The 17500-nt window shown below is 27.2% G+C and overlaps 1 long non-coding RNA gene across 2 annotated transcripts; it reads right to left on the bottom strand.

Annotated features, from left to right (window-relative positions):
* Nucleotides 1-540: 540 nt before the first annotated feature.
* Nucleotides 541-4201, bottom strand: LOC136092156 (uncharacterized). 2 transcript variants are annotated; one of them, XR_010644241.1, is made up of 3 exons: nucleotides 2475-3861; nucleotides 2144-2240; nucleotides 541-679 (listed from the first exon to the last, which is right to left on the bottom strand). It is a non-coding gene; the product is annotated as an uncharacterized LOC136092156 (long non-coding RNA). The 2 variants fall into 2 exon arrangements; XR_010644240.1 differs by having other exon boundaries at nucleotides 2144-4201.
* Nucleotides 4202-17500: the final 13299 nt, after the last annotated feature.

The raw sequence follows: 17500 nt of genomic DNA, 5'->3' as shown, positions 1-17500 counted from the left end.
CCAGTCGGCAAATTTAGTTGTAAATGCGCATTAGAAACTCGTTTAAATACGTATCGATGTGGTATGTATGTTAGCCATTTTATCGTGTCGAATACGCATTAAAAATACGCATTAGATGCGTATAAGAACAGGTATACAATACGACGCCTACTGAGTATCAAACTCGCATTTGAAACTCTTGTAAACACGTATAAAACACGATAACCAGAGAATATTCAATACGATATTTTCCTGGTATTACATGCGCATTTAAAACTTTCCAGAATACGCATTATTTACGAATATTTGTTAGCCATTTTATCGTGTCAAACGCGCATTAAAAATAGACATCAGATGCGTATAAAGACAGGTATACAATACGACGCCTACTGAGTATCAAACTCGCATTTAAACACCTATAAAACACGATAACCAGAGAATATTCAATACAATTTTATTAACTAATATGAATTCATAACATAATGATAATGACTAGCAGTAAGCAACCCGTAATACGGGTTATGAGTTATTAAATCACTAATAACAATAAAAACACATTAATAACTTGATATATTATCTAAAAAATTAAATACAAATTTATCTATAAATATTTTAACTTTGACTCCATATCAGCAACGTCATTGCTTATAGTCACAACACAGGTACCAGAAACGGAAAGTCAAGTAAAGCCTGCAAATACCTAAAAAATGATATTAAAAAAAAAATTACAATTTTTAATTACAAAAGTACTATTTGCATTTTATTGTTAGTAGAATTAGGATAATAATAACAGAAAATATATATTCCGTGACTACAGAATAATTAAAAAAGATTATAAAAAGGCTAGACAACACAATGTAGTAACACTGGCAAATAACACAACAACTTAATACTTGGACTGAAAAGATTTTATTTATTACAATATTTGAACAATCGAGGGACAATTATAGTTGAACAATTTAAACAATTATACCATAAAATAGCAAGCAAATCGTAAAATATTTCTTAGAAATGATCTATTTTTTTCATTTGACTACTATTTTCAAGTTGCCTATAAGCATTTACATTAATAACTTCGTTGAGCCTAATACTATCTATTTCAATTTAACTATTATCATTAAACATATTACCAGTAATCTTACTATTGCTGCAACTGAATAAATGAACGTAAAAGAATTTTACAAATTGTGATCTTTTCTAATCAAAGACTTTATTTAAACTTAAGATTTATTGAAATCCATATCTTTTTATATGTTTACATACATTAGTCGTTTATCAAAAATATTAAACAACATTTACTTACATCAATTATTTTTAATTAAAAAAGAATCTAGACTACAATGCACAATATTATTTTTACCTTAATGCATAAAAATAATAAATTCACAATCTTGTATAAAAAAATGAAGCAATGTCAATCAGTATATTTTACTCTAAATTAATTATTTAAATATATATATATATATATATATATATATATATATATATATATATATATATATATATATATATATATGGGAACATGGGGTAAAATGACGAATGGGGCAAGATGACGACCTACAGTTATCTCTTTAGCAAAACTAAATATAACAGTTGACTTTAGCTGAAAGGGAAGTAGATTAATTTTACTAGATTTATCAATGGTTTCTTTTTAAATATTATTTTTGTGACAAAAGCTAAGCATTAAAAAGGTTTTTCTGACATTGAGAAAAAAACTTTTTATCCTCGTTTGACTTGATTTATTACATTGCTACATCACCAGCTAAAGGTAAGTTTTATTTTTTGGGACAGACTAAGATAAAGGCGTTTTTCGAAACAGTCATCATCTTGCCCCATGTTCCCCTATATATCTATTCACATACCTTTAAATAGTGGTATTACACTTTACACAATGAAATATGTAAATACATCATCATTTTTTCAACTACTTTCAAAAAATTTTTTTTTTTTTTTTAGTCTGTTATTTTTTCTAAGAAAGAATATTTATAAAGATACAGAGAAATATAAAATATACTCAAATATAGGCAGATTTACGTTTATAAACTTTTGTGTCAACAAATTACAGTCAGTTTTCCATGTTAAATACATAAAATATATATCTAATATAACATATATCAAATATCATATAAATACAATATAAAATAAAACAAAATAGTAAACTTACTCAAATCAGTATCAGTTATACTGTGTGAAGTAACTAAAAAACACTTCAGCTCTTTTCAATTGCTCTAAAAAATAACTTTCAGCTCTTTCCAATTGCACTAAAAAGAAAAAAAAAACTTACTTAGATAAGTTGCCAAGTTCTTAAGAATCTGAAAACAAATAAGTAAAAAAACAAAGAACAAACAAACATTTATTTGTTAAAACTACTATATTTAAACAATTTTTTAAATTTGTTAAAACTACTATATTTAAACAAATTAAATTTAAAAAAGTGTAACGCCAATTCTCCTTAAATGCTAAAAAAAATTTTCAACTCAAATTTGCTTGCATACCTTGCTTGTAAAACCATGTGAATAAGAAACACTTTTAGAAAAGCCTAGAAATTACTTAAAGATGACATATGCAAAATTTAAGTTTGAACGTTGACTGGACTAATTATTAGCAGATGTTTTTAAAAAATTCATAAAAATTTACATATATTCGTTCTTTTATATTGCATAAATCCATCATATGATAAATCTGAAATGAAAAAATGTAATGGATAAGTAAATACAAAGAAAAACATCATATATGAATCACAAATCAATATATCAGATAGAGATAAGATGTCATGATAAGAGAGTAGTAGTTGTTAAGTATTGTTATTTCATGTTAGCTCGTAGAAAATAATTCATGTTGGTACGCCAATGGTTCTAAAAATTTAAATTAAGATATAAACAAAATGTATATGTGGCAAAATGATTTTTCTTGAGTGGCTTTTAGTGAATGATTAAAACCAGTGAGTTTCAATAATAAAACCACTTATAATTTTTAACAATAGACACCAACATAAAGGTAAGCCAAATGTAACAACATTAGTAATATAAATAACAACTTTATGCAAAATCTTGCTCAACACGTTTGCCAAGTCACACACTTTGAAAACATGGTCCATAAATATTAAAAGAAGTGTTTATATATGTTATATAAATTTAAATAAATATATTGTGTTTTATAGTTAGTATATATATTTATATTATGCTGTTTCTATGTCATGGAAACAACATAATATAAACATATATACTAACTATAAAACACAATATATTTATTTAAATTTATATAACATATATAAAAACTTCTTATAATATTTATATACACAATAGATACATTTTATACTATTTTAAAAATACATTTATAAAACAATTATATAACACATATTACCACATACATATATTTATCAAAAACTTTTTAATTTTGAACATAATATAAACACATATGCAAACTATAAACATATATAACTTGAATTGCGTGAACAAAAAATTTAAAAATAACATGAAAAAATCTAAAAAGGTTCATATATATTTATATATAAAGACATATATCTCATAATAAAATATCAAATTATAATCATATTTAATTTAAATCAAATACTTATTGAATGAAGAACAAAAAACAGATAAGAGAACTGCAATCCTAATAACAAAATTTTACGTTTAGCAACAATTAAAATGTCAGTGTTGGCTCAAAATTTTAACTTATTTTTCTAAATTTTCTAAAACAGAACAAAAAAAGGTGATAGCATAACAGAAATGTCAATAAAATAGTAATCAACGGAATAAAATAAGCAATGTATGAAATGATAGGATTTAACATATATTTGAATTATATAAATTTAGGACTTCATAAAACTAAATTAATAAATTTAAAAGTAGTAATAAATATTTTTATGATAACTCTTTTAGTGCAAAAAAGTACTGTAACTGTACTGGAGATAATTTACTAAATTGCTCAAGAGAAACCTTTTTAATTTAAATTTTATTTTGGCTATATCAGTTTAAGCATGCGCTTTAAAAGCAAAGATTTTCGTTTTTCCCTTATTTGTTAATATTTGATCAAAATCGGGTTCGATATCATATCCGATTTTGATCAAATATTATAAATACGTATTTTTGATAAATAAGTGGTATTGAACTCGAATTCGAAACTTAAAACTAAATGCGCATTTTTCTGGTATCAATGGCGGTATGTTATACGTGATCAATACTCCGAGTATTTTCAATACTAGATATGCCGACTGGACACTAACACTAAGATATAAGAATCGTATTTAAATACGATTCTTATATCTAGTGTTATATTTTTGAAGTCAAGGAATTCTTTTTCGATATTTTTTATCTTTAAGCTAAACAAGATGGCCGACGAAATCTAAGGTTGCGACAAAAAGATATAAAAATTTAAATTGACTACTTTTTAATAGACTAACTTCGTTTAGCTAATTATATTTCTTACCAACTGGCTACGAATCTAAAAAAATAATTATAACTATACTATAACGTCAATTCCCTTGCAGCTTAGAACGCTCAGTTCACAGCATGCTTATAAGTCATTACTTATCAATTAATGTTTCTTTGAGGCTTCAAACGCATGTATACGAAGTCATTGTTGCATCATAAACCGCTAATAACTCTCTACCGGCTATTTAGACAATATTTACAACACAATGTAAACTGTTGCCAACCAATAAGATTAATAGTTAAAACGAGTTGATCCTAAAAATTTTGTTTTAGTTCACTAAAAAATAACTTTTATTAACTTTTTCATGATGGACGTAGCAGACGAGTTATGCTTATTGTGCAGTGAATCTCTTTTTTTTGGGCTGAAGTAGTACTTATTTAAAGAGGTACGTAAGCCTTCCATGTTTTTCGCGAACACAATTGTACTATAAGGTCTTCAAACTAACTTTAACTTTTAAAAAACCTGATAAGTTACAGTTAACTTAGAAAATTAGAGAATGTGAGTCAATCAGTTTTCATGTTTATTGAATGGATAAAACACCATGAACCATTTTGTGCAACCCAACCTAAACTAATCTTTCTTTCCAACGGTAGTAGGTGATGATAAAATTAATTGTGATAGAGCAGTTGTTGCACATAAAACGCAAGAAACCAAACACGATGATATCGCTCAAGCCAGAAAACAACTTTTCCTAGCATTATATGAATCAAAAAGCAAGTCAATCTTGCTTAACAAATTTTGTTGTTATGAACTATTTTCGCAGAGTAGCATCAAAACCAGTTCAAAAAACCTTTGATTTAGTTGTATTACTTCCAACAATTTCTGGAGCAAAGCAACATTCCGTTTTTACAATCAAGTAAAATAATGGAGCGGTCATAAAGTAGATCCACTGAAATAGGCTTGAAAAATGATAGGATCGAATCTCATACCAACATCAAACCTTCAATAGCCAGCTCCAGAAAATTGGTTACATCTTGTGAGCTGTAACTTCAAACCTGGATGCATTAGGAATTGCGAATGAAAGAAGGTAGGATGTAGTCTTATGAATAATACAATGATAAAATTAATTAAAATAACACAAAAACTTCTGCTAAAATAATACACTATAGCAGTTGATTTGCAATGAGTGTGCTACATTGTTTGCAACATTGTGTGCAGCATTGTGTGCAACGGCTTTTAATTGTATTTAGGTGGTTTGAATTGGTCATTAAGGTGTGGGTCATGCCAGTGGATTGTTCAAATCCTGCAAATGTAAATGATGCTGGTACATCTAATGAAGATAAAGATTACGAAAATGACAAAAATAGATGTGTCAAATGTTCTGATGAAGTGGCAATTTAAAATATTTACAATCAAATAAAGTTTGAAATAGTATAGTTATAATAGTTTCGTAACATTTTGAAATACGTGTCGTATATATATGTGTTCATATACGAAGTTCTGTATATAAAGTGATATAGTTTAAAGTTTCCGGTTTCTTTAATTAATGTTCGTAAATACAATGGCATTTTCTTCCATTCAAATTTTTTAAAGACTGGTATACTCGTGGGTTTACTATGAACAACTACTTTGGATACCAATATGCATAACATACGATTATCGAAAAAACATGACACAAGATTTGATTTTTTAAGTGATATGTAAACTTTAATATATTTTTTGGGAAGCCATCTTGGATATTGATAGCAATTTTGTTTTTTCACAAAAATAAAAATGTAAAAAATGAATTTCTTGACCTGAAAAACATAATACTAGACACACAAATTGTACTTCAACTTTATCAACAAGCTGAGATATCGAACTTTCCAATTTTGACGCCGTTTTGGCCACCATCTTGGATTTTGATGACTTTTTTTGTTTTTTCATAAAACTAAAAAGGTCGGAAATTAGTTTCTTGACTTCACAAACGAATTAGTAGAAACAAGAATCATGTTTCTAAGTGATCTACAAGCTCAGATATAACAAATTATATTTTAGACAGGAATCTTGAACGCCGTCTTGGATTTCAGATAAAGCTCCACTCCAATTTTAGCCGATTTTTCTAATTTTTTTTTTTTTTTTTTTTTTTTTTTTTAATATTTTCCCGTTTAAAAATATTACAATAACCAATTATATTTTACAATTTTTACATTAGTAACGACAGGACTTCTAGAAGATCATGTGGATCTTGTCATGAAGCCCTTTACAATATATGGTTAATTTTTGATAAAAATACAATGTCTTAAGTGAAATAATAATAATAATACAACTTTATGCAAAAACATGTAAAAACCAAGATAAAATTTTAAAAAGCCAAGATTAAAAAATAAATAAAATATACAAAATAGAACAACAACGAATAAACAAACAAACAAAACAAAAAAACAATTAAAAGTAAATCAAAATATTTTCAATTAAAAATATAATTCTTTTAAGTTTTTGTTTGAATGAGGCAAAAGTCAGTTGGGTAGAAAATCAAAATTTGGTAAGACTATTTTGTTCCAGAGATAAGGACCTCGATAAGAAACAAAAAACTGGTCTTTGCTTTTATGGCAAAAAGGGGCAATAAGATTGTTATTAATTCGAAGATTATATTTGTTTTTAGGTTTCATACAATAAAGATTTTGTAATACGTTTGGCAACAAATTTTCTCTACATTTAAACATGAAACATAAAATGTTAAAGACATTTTGTTGATATACATTTAAAATATTCATTTCTTTAAAAAGTTGTTTCGTATGAAAAAACCGATTTTTAAAATTTATTGCGCGAGCTGCGTGTTTCTGATGAAGGTAAAGAGATTTTAGTTTTGTTCTATGAGTGCTTCCCCATATAATATTCGCGTAGTTTATATGACAATGTATAAATGAATAATATAATTGTGTTAACTGGTGTTTACATAATACATTTCTTGCTTTATAGAGAATTCCAATGCATTTAGCGATTTTATTGGAGGTATTATCAATATGATTTCTCCAAGATAGATTCTCATCAATATATACTCCAAGAAACTTAGTAACTTTTTCTCTTTTTATTATTATATTATCAATTAAAAGGTCTGGCATGATATGAGGCAGTTTCTGTTTTTTTGAAGGTGGATAAAAAAGTGTCCATTTAGTTTTTTCTATATTTAGAGACAATCTATTTTGTTTAAACCAAACAGATACTTTTTTTAATTCATTTGTCATATTAGTAAAAAGCATATTAATATCTTTATGAGACAAAAACAAGTTAGTGTCATCTGCAAAATTTATTGTTGTTAAGTTTGATGATTTATGAAGATCATTTATGTATATTAAAAAAATAAGTGGACCAAGTATGGATCCTTGTGGAACACCACATGTTAAATTCATTAATAGATGAGATATAGAATCTTTATTGTAAACAAACTGTTTACGGTTAGTAAGATAACTTTCAAACCATAATAGGGTTTTATCTTTAATGCCATATGATATTAGTTTTTTTAACAGAATTTGATGATTGACAGTATCAAATGCCTTAGACAAATCAATAAACACTCCTAGTGTAAAACATGAGTCTTTAAAAGAGTCAGTTATATTGCGCGTTAGTTGAAGAATGGCATGCTCGGTTGAATTATTTTTTTTGAAACCAAATTGGTTTTCGTATAGAATTTTATTTTCAACAAGATATGAGTAGATTCGGTTGTACATTATTCTTTCTAAAATTTTTGAAAAAACTGGAAGAACTGAAATAGGGCGATAATTTGTTATATTTGTACGATACCCTGTCTTAAAGATTGGAGTTACTTTTGCTATTTTTAGTTTATCTGGAAAAGACCCTTGTGCAATGGATGCTCTGAAGATTTTATAAAGAATATCTTTTATAACATCGTAGGAATCAATCACAATATTTGTGTTAATATCATCATACCCAGTAGCTTTATTACGTTTTAATGACTTAAAAGCAACCTCAAATTCATTAAAAGTTAACTCAGTATAATTTAGATTAGAGCTTATTGATGTTTTGAACTCATCAACAGATTTATCTTTAACGAACGAAATACTATCGCTTAATTTTGTACCGATAGTGGTAAAAATCTTATTAAATTCAAATGCAATATCATTTGAGTCATTTATTAATTTGTTATCAATTTGTATAAAATTTGGAAGTAAATTTTTATTTGGTTTAAGTTTTTCAGACACCTCCTTCATGATTTGCCAGACGCGTTTTGAGTTGTGCTTATATTTATTAAGCAAGTTTGAATAGTAGTTTTTTTTTGCACTTTTGTGAAGCTTTTCAAATAAGTTAGTATAAGTTTTATAATTTTGTTTATGTTTTTCAGATTTTGTATTTAGGTATTTTATGTAAAGCTTCTGCTTAATTTTTGACGATTTTCTGAGACCTTTAGTAATCCAAGGAGATGATATTTCTTTATCGCTTAAAACTATTTCAATTAAAGGAAAATTGGAATCATACACTTGGTGAAAAGTTTTGAAAAAATTGTCGTAGATTATGTTGATATTATCATTAAAGTTAATATAACCCCAATCTACAAGTGATAGTTGTTCTCTGAAAGAATTTAAATTATTATTATTGATAAGCCGTTTTTTTATAAAAACTTTTCCCTGCTTTTCTTATTTTTAATTAACACATATAGAAAAAAAAATCGGGAAGTGATCGGAAACGTCGGTTTTTATAATTCCTTTTTTTAGCGACTTATTAAAAAAATCGGTTGTTAAAATGTTATCAATTAATGATGATGAATGACTTGTGATTCTAGTCGGGCGATTAATTAAAGGTATTGTTCCAGTTTCAAATAAACCATTAAAAAATTTTCTCGAACTTTGATTTTCATAATAATCAAAGGAGTTTATGTTGAAATCCCCTATCAAGTAATTTTTTTTCTTTTCAAGATCAGTTTGCTTTATTATGTTTTTTAGTAAAAATTTGCCAAAGTTTTCAATTCTTCCAGCTGGTGGCCTGTAACAACAGCTTATTAGTATATTTTTTGAACGCTTATTGATAAGTTCTATTGTTAAAATCTCTTTGTTTTCGTCAGAAACGCACATTTCGCTTCGAACTTTACACAGAAGGTTATTTTTAACAAAAGATAAAACTCCTCCTCCTCGCTTATTAGTACTTCGTTCTAAAATTACTGGATCAAAACCTGGGAGATGGAGATTTGAATTATTTTCAAAATCTGCTTGTAAACACCACGTTTCAGTTAAACAAATTAAATTAAAAGAACTTTCCGCTTCGCTAATAAAATTTAATAAGTTTTCAAAATTCTTTTTTAAGCTACGTATATTAATGTGGACTGCATTAAGATAATCACTTTTATTATCGCCTTTTAAATATTTGCTCACGTTACTAGGATAAAAATAAGAGGTTTCAAATTCAGGAGAATTAATTTCATTAAAATAATTAATATCCGGATCGGATTCGTCGTCTAGGTGTAATCTATACGTTTCAAATAAATTAACTTTTTTTTCAAAATCATTATTAGCTGTTTCCATTTTCGCTATAATTTAGATTTAGCAATAAATAATAGTAATAATAGCAATAAATAATATGAATCAGGATTGCATTTTTCAGGGTCAAAATCAAGTTTTAATGGGCTATTAAGGAAATCGTTTTAATTATTAAAACATTGTAATTTACTATGTAATTGATTTTTATTTATTTTTTGATTTAAATTTTAATATATTTTATGAAACAGCAGTTTTTTAACAAATTTTAATTTTAACTCGGTTTGCGATGTAAAAACTTGTAATTAATATAACCAGGAAAACAATGTTTATTTTTTTTAATGTACATAGATGATCTTCATAAATCATCAAATTTAACAAGAATAAAATTTGTGGATGATACAAATTTGTTTTTGTCTCAGATAGATATTAATACTTTTTACTAATTTGATATGACAAATGAATTCAAAAAAGTTTCGGTTTGGTTTAAACAAAATAGATTGTCTTAATATATAGAAAAAACTAAATAGACACTTTTTTAGTGTCCATATACAAAATGAAAAATTAGAAACTACTAAGTCATAAAGTTTTTCGGAGTATGTATAGATGAAAATCTATCTTGAAGAAATCATATTGTTAATACCTCCAATAAAATTGCAAAATGCACCGGAATTCTCTATAAAGCAAGAAATATATTAAGTAAACACCAGTTAACACAATTCTATCATTCATTGAGCAGTGGTGGCGGAGTGGTAGCACACTTTTCTCAGAAACAAAGGATCCGTGGCTCAAACCCCACCTCTGGTAAGCTCGGTGACAGCGGTTAGGAAGGAGGCGTGAACTTCCTGTTAAATGTTCATCCGCGGTGCTCTGTGATAAGACCTAAGGACTTCTTGGGGCACCTAAATCAAAAAAAGAAAAAAAAAATTATACACTGTGATATAAATTACGCAAATATTATATGGGGAAGCACTCATAGAATAAAGTAGACGAAATTTCGACCGACTTTTTTTCCCCATGAACTTTGGGAAGTCCGACGAGAAAACTTTTTTTTAAGCGGTTTTTGCGCTAATGCAATCTACCGGAACAAAAATGTTTCTGCGGCTTTACTTTGATGTTATAAAAAAAAAAAAGGATTATTGCGTAGTGTTTGGGGTTTTTTATTGTTTATTTGCTAGCCTTTTAAAAAGATTTAAATTTGTTTTAAATTAGGTTTTTACAGTTGCGTTATTATATATAAAAAAGATGTTTTAGAGTAGGAAATAAATTAAATTTCTTTTTATTCATACATTTTCATTTAACTTTTTACAAAAGCAGTTTAGTTAGTTCTATCAATAAAAATGTTTATTAAATATTTTCTCGTCTGACTTCCCAAAGTTCACGAGGAATAAAACTAAAAAAAAATAACGACGAAATAACGACTAAAAACAAATCTAAAATCTCTTTACCTTCATCAGAAACACGCAGATCACGCAATAAATTTTTAAAATCGTTTTTTTCATACGAAACAACTTTTTAAAGAAATAAATATTTTAATTTTAATAAATATTTGTTGTTTTATGCTTCATGTTAAATGAGAGGCAATTTGTCGTCAAATGTATTACAAAATCTTTATTGTATGAAACCTAAAAACAAATACAATCTTCGAATTAATAACAATCTTATTGCCATTTTTTGCCATAAAAGAAAAGACCAGTTTTTTGTTTTTTACCAAGGTCCTTATCTCTGGAACAAAATAGTCTAACCAAATTTTGATTTTTTTACCAAACTGACTTTTGCTTCATTCAAACAGAAATTTAAAAAAATAATATTTTTAATTGAAAGTATTTTGATTTATATTAATATCGTTTTTTTGTTTGTTTTTGTTTTGTAAATTATTTAGTTTAACATTTTATCTTGGCTTTTTAATATTTATTAAAATTAACCATATATTGTAAAAGGCTTCATGACAATATCCTCGTAATCTTCGATAAGTCCGGTCGTTACTAATGCAAAAATTGTCAAAGATATCTGGTTATTGTAATATTTTTAAACGGCAAAATATATATTAAAAAAAAAAACATGCAGCTAGCTTTAACATTCAAATAAAAGTTCTTTTACTAGAATGTTAAAGAAAATATTTACCACAAGGAGCCTCTAAGTTTCTTATCATTCGAACCTCAACGGGAATGTTGTGTTTTGAATTATGACGTATTCCCATTATGTCTACTTATTTTATACCGGAAAACTTAATGGTAGTTGGAAACAGATCACTCTACAACGGTTTATGTTGTTCAAAATTTTTGGTTACGATTTCGAAGATAAGTAAAAAAATCTATTTCTTATTATGCGCTCTAGTATTTTTTTTAAAAAAAGCATGCAAATATAGAGTCTATAGTTGAATAGAGTCATCTCTGCTTTCGAATATTATACAAAAAATGAAAAGCAAGTTTAAGCATAAAGCGTAATAAAGTAAATTTTCTTTCCCACCTTCTTCAAAAGAAATCAACGAAAAAATTTGAAATGATAGCTCCAAAGTCTCTGCTATTGAACCAAATAGCACTTTAGAAGGAAGATTGAATATATTAACTAATAATAACCAGGCAAAAGATACCACATTTCTCATTTATTTTAGCCCATCTTCTTCAAAAGATGCTGACGTGACAAATGAGAAAAGCGCTATTTGATTCAATAGCTCCAAAGTCTCTGCTATTGAATCAAATAGCGCTTTAGAAGACTGGTTGAATATATTACCTGATCCTCACCAGCCAACCGACTTTAATTTTCCCAAAAAGAGAATTAATAGTGTGATATGGCGTTTCTCACTAAAGCGTGGTTCAAAACCTTTCTATGGATCCATTACGACCTTTGTACTGACTTATACATGGAACCATTATGAAGTTTGTACGGACAGCATATTGCATCACGTGTATCAAAGCTATTCGTTTAAAGGCTATCTCTTCCTCTAAAAAGCAATTTGCTTTCACCACAAAAGGATTCATTAATTGAAAAAAAACCACAAAGAAATAAAGCGCTAACGAGATTTATTATTTGCATAAAGAGACAATATTGCGTGTTTTGAAGGCAGTGGCGTCGGGAGGAATTTCGCGCCCGTGAACAAAAATAAATTTTGCGCCTATTTATTCCCATTAAGGAGCTTTTCTTGTATATTTTAGATTCGGTGCCAGTAAGACTTGTGTTTTCCAGTAATATATAATATTTTTTAATTTTATATATATATAAATATATATATATATATATATATATATATATATTTATATATATATATATTTATATTAACTGTGTAAATAAAAAATGTTGTGCTATACTGTTATTATATTTCTCTTGTATTTTACACATACATATACTGAGAATCACGCGGTACTTTCAGATATTGTAGTTTCTACAAAAAAGTTTAATATACGAATATACTAAGCTATAATACTTGCAAGATAGTTATTGATCTGCGTATTGAAAAAATACTGTTTAAAACGTACACCTATTTAAGATGTAAGGCACCGCTGAAATGGCTAAGAGTTAACGCATTTTTCCTTATAATCGTAATTATCAATAATTTTATCAAAGTTAATTTTGGAAGACATTTCATGTTTAATAGGTAAAATGGACAAACTAGATAAGCGTTCTTGTCTCATCGTTGAGTGTAAATTTTTGTTTAAGATGTAAGGCACCGCTACTAGTATACATAATAATAAAATGTAGTCTTAAAGAGTATGAATTTGGGTAATTTATAAAATTTGCATTCATTTACAAAAAAAATTATCAGTAGCCCACTTTTTATCTGTGAAAAAAATAACCTAATAAAAATTCATTTTTTATTTTTTTTGTAAAAATAAATTTTTTCAATATTGTTAAAAATTTTTTAAAAAAAAAGCAGTTTTAAAAAAAAATTTTCTCAAGTTCTTGCAACTTAAATGAGCGGTTTGCAATTTCTGCTTGCAGCCTATCCACAGCTTCGTACTAACTTCATCAGCGAGACTTAAGCCAGTATTTCTGTTTTGTTCATCTAGCATTTTTTTTCTACGGCAAATTCTTTTTTCTGTTGCGATATTGTATATTTGGCATATCTCAAAGCATAAATTCTTGCCTCCTTTACAATTGTATCTCGTTCTTTGGCTAGGAATATCACTAAAGTTTCCATTTTTAGGGCACATTGATCTGACAAAATTCCTTTTATTTGTAGAAACTTTTGTGCGTCAGTAATCTTAACTAAGAGAGTGCTCCAGAAGTAAATAAAAGCTAAAAAGGGATATGTCATTACACATGGTATGATATTTCCAGCATCACTTTTTGTTTCAATAGTCTTATGATCATTATCTCTGAGCTCTTCAAGAGTATCTATTATATCATCTAGATGTTACCCAAGAGCACGAACAGCGTAATGTATGGAACTCCACCTGGTCTCGCAAGAGCGTTTTACATTAATTGGCACATAACTTTTTAAAACATCACTTCAATGAGTTGAGGCTGAAAAGTAGGTGTAAATTTTTTTCACTGTGCCAAAGAAAGTTACCGACTGTGTACTACTACTACCTACTGTATACACACCCACAAGACTCAGTGAATGGTTATTTCATGATATAAAATGAGCTTTGGGATTGATGGTCATTATTCGTTTTCGGATCTCACTTATATGCCCAGCTATTGCAGCTGCATTGTCATAGCTTTGAGCATAACAGTTTCGTATTTTTTGTTTATCTGCTAGCTTATTGAAAATTTGAGTTGTAATTGCTTCTGCTTTTTTTCCATTTAACGCAATGAAATCAATGAATGACAAAAAAAGTAAATATTTTCACTTCATTATTTCAATATGTACATATCTGATAACTTGAGACAACTGGTTAATGTGGGATATATTGGGTGTACTATCAAAAATAATAGCGTAATATTTCGCCTTCCTAATGTCATCCAGAATAGTCATCCTCACATGGTCACTAAGCAGATTTATAAACTCATGCTGTACTGTAGGAGAGAGATATGACACCATGGGTTGCTAAGTGAAACGTGCTTCCCTAACCTTAGCAATAAGTTGACCTACCACTGCGTCATACTTAGCTAGCAAAAACATAGTTTCTAGAAAATTGCCAGTATTTGCTAAGCTTTCAATAGTAGTATATCTTCTCAATGGCCCCTCAAAGGTAAATTTGTTTTGCTAAGAACAGTAAACAATCCAAAATTCGTTTTAGAATAACCTTAAATTTTTCATATGACTTATGTTGTTCCATTAATAAAACAGAATCAATTGTCGATTTATCAAATAGTCTCATTTCTATCTTTCCAAAGGATAACAGATTTAATATAATGTTAATTATTCTTGTGCTGCTCGATCTTAGAATTCAGTTTTTTCCAATTAAAAAATCTTTCCATTTGCCTAAATTATTATAAAAAAGTCGACAAGGAAAGCAATATAAGACGTTTTTTAAGGTTGAAATTAGTAGCTATGATCTACTTACTATTTCATTGCTTGGGAAAGTTTTGTAAAACTAGTCACAAGATAAGGAACAGCTATTGAGGTCTTTTGCAAATGGCCCTTCCTTACTCTGGATTTAGAAAGGACCTTTTTTAATCAGTTCTTGTTTTGAATGTTTATCTAAGACTAATGGCTAATGTCCCAACATTATTAAATACATAACCTTGTCATTCAAGTATTTGCTAACTTGTGCAGAACTTGACTCGGCCTCAAAACAGCCTCCCACAATTTGTGCTATATTCTTTGTTTTTTTATAAAACAGTTCTTCACGCGCATTATCGAGATGATTGATGTCTATAAGTGTGGGTATTCATTGACGCGTAGTTGTATCTTGGTGTAAGCTGTTTTTTTATCACTGTATGTGCGCAAATCTCTTGAGAAAAGTAGTAAGTTTGTAGAAATTGTCAAAGGATTGTTGCACAGTTTCTTCACATTTTTCATACCTGTAATTGAGAATCTATCAAATTTTAATAGTGTGTCTAAGTAATTGCGGAAATAAAAATTATTTTATGCGAAAATGCAAACGTTTTTCCGCAGAAATATATATTAAAATAAAAAAATTAAAATAAGAAAAATAAAATAAGAAAATTAAAATAAGAAAATATAAGTAAGAAAATGTGAAATTAAAATAAGAAACTTACAGGGTAAAATTTTTTTTACTTTTTTACAAAAGTAAAATCTGTGAACTACAATTGAACTTACAATTGAAGTAAAATCTAGCAATTTTTATTCTATATATATTATATTATTTTAATCTTGAAAAATTATGTAATATCTTTAATAATAACTTTTACGTTACTTTTTACAAATTACTTTTATAAGAATTTTATAAAATACCGTAAGAATTTTGTAAAATACCCTAAGAATTTTGTAAAATACCGTAAAAATTTTGTAAAATACCGTACCAGCAATTTTTATAATAAAATGAATCGCGCAATAAACAATTACAAAAAAAGTTTTTTTGTAATTGCCATAGGGGAAATTGTCCAGGACGCAAATAATTAATAGGGCGCAAAACTACCAAACTATCTTTACTTTTTCTGTTAAAAAAATAAAACAATATAATATATGAAGAGTACACAGGAAAAAACGGCATAGTCACATTTAAAGTTTCGAGAAAGTATATATTAATCATTTATAAAAGTTTTCATATAAAGCATAGAAGTAAATTAGAAAAAATTATTTCCTGATTAATTTATCTGAAGTTTCCATTTTTAATAAAATATTTGTAACTTTTATTAAAAAAATATTTTTCCTAACTTTATACAAAGACTTTTATAAATCATTCATAAATACTTTCTCAAAACTTTTTAAATGTGACTATGCCGTTAAAAAAAAAAATATTTAAGACATCTTAAAATCCTTTTTTTTTAAAAAAAACAAAACCCGTTAAAGATGTCTTTTAAAATTTAACAATACCATTGTTTCAGTTTCTTTTCTTTTGTAAAGAAAAATAATAGGGCGCTTCTAAATTTTATTTTAAATTTGAACAGAAATTATTGTTTTATATACTTACATATAAACATAATATTTTTTAAATTTATGACATAAAGATCTTTATTTTTTTCTGTTAAAAAAATTAAGTAACAAGGAGAAATACTTGACTCCTAGCAAATCAAGTATGGAAAATGCTGAGTTAACTGTTTTTTTGGAAAGACTCCTTGTTTAAACGAAAGATTAAATTTATACAAAAGAACTTTTTTAATATAGAAAATACATTTAACTACAACATTACTACTAACATTATAAAATCCTTGTGCTTTGTTTAATTTTAATGAACTTAGATGCTTAAAGTTCATTAAAATTAAACAAAGCACAAGGATTTTATAATGTTAGTAGTATTGTTGTAGTTAAATGTATTTTCTATATTAAAAAAGTTTTTTTGTATATATTTAATCTTTCGTTGAAACAAGGAGTCTTTCCAAAAAAACTTAAAATTGCAAGGATAATACCAGTTTTTAAGTCTGGAGATGATACTAATATTTCTAACTATAGACCTATTTCCATTCTTCCATGCTTCTCGAAAATACTAGAACGCATTATGTATAACAAATTATACTCATTTTTAGAAAAAAATAATATTCTCTATAACAAACAATTTGGCTTCAAAACAGGGCACTCTACTGATCTTTCAATTCTTCATCTCATTCAGATTATTTTTCAAGGTTTTGACAAAAACCATTTCACTTTAGGTGTTTTCATAGATCTT

This window comes from Hydra vulgaris, chromosome 15, assembly GCF_038396675.1.
Source record: "Hydra vulgaris chromosome 15, alternate assembly HydraT2T_AEP".
NCBI classification, from domain to species: Eukaryota; Metazoa; Cnidaria; class Hydrozoa; order Anthoathecata; family Hydridae; genus Hydra; species Hydra vulgaris.
Note: the sequence above shows the minus strand (reverse complement) of the source record. Positions and strands in the feature narration are given on the sequence as shown.